This window comes from Styela clava, chromosome 9 (genome assembly GCF_964204865.1).
Source record: "Styela clava chromosome 9, kaStyClav1.hap1.2, whole genome shotgun sequence".
Classification (NCBI taxonomy): domain Eukaryota; kingdom Metazoa; phylum Chordata; class Ascidiacea; order Stolidobranchia; family Styelidae; genus Styela; species Styela clava.
In genome coordinates, this window is record NC_135258.1 from 9,257,238 (window position 1) to 9,258,116 (window position 879).

The window sequence follows — 879 nt, forward strand, 5'->3', positions numbered from 1 at the left end:
TGATGAATGCACATGCAAAATTCGACAGCAGAGAGCAGATTCAACCTCGCTTTCGTGAGATACCGTATCGTGTAACATACGAAAGTGTCTAACAGACAGACAAATACCTATATATCAACATACTCACCGATCGAGATCGATAAGTAATGAACCATTATTCTTCCTCGTTGGTTAGGCACAAAAATAGATACGACATAGGATGGGGTCCGTCAAAACTAAGATTCACAAATAGGGGACGCGGCCCAAAAAGTTTGATAAACCCTGTTCTATACGAAGCCAAACCTGGTTACTGAGTAGCTAAGCCCAAGGTTCTATTATCTAAATTTAAAGTTTGAAGAAAGATAAAAAAATAAACTCCATTGTATAAAAAACCAAGGCCTCTCCTTAGTTGACCGATCCGGGTTAGATACCTGTCCACCTAATCGTCGCAATTGGATGGCATTCTAATGTTTATAAATACAGTAACAGAAAATCGTTTGTCTTTAACTGCAACTAATCCAGAAATTCTTTCGCTAACCTATTACCATCGCTTGTGTACCATTTAGAGGCGAACTGAGATTCTCCAATATGCATATAGATGAAACTCTGGGAGTACACGTCCCACCTCTGAGGCTGTTAAGATTTTGAGCGTGTGTACCTTTCTCCATCGCTTGTATAATATCGACGTACGAAACAAATAAACATACGTGTATGTCAGCAATGTGATTGCATTGAATGTACAACTAACGCAAATGCCTGTACAAGTAGTCTACAATCCTTCAAATCTCTTTTTATATTATTCCTTCTTCCGACAGTGCATGCTACACTAGGAATGAAAAAAATTAGGCGACTATCGTCTCTTCCTACTGCTTCGATACAACAACAATAAGTAGAAAATAA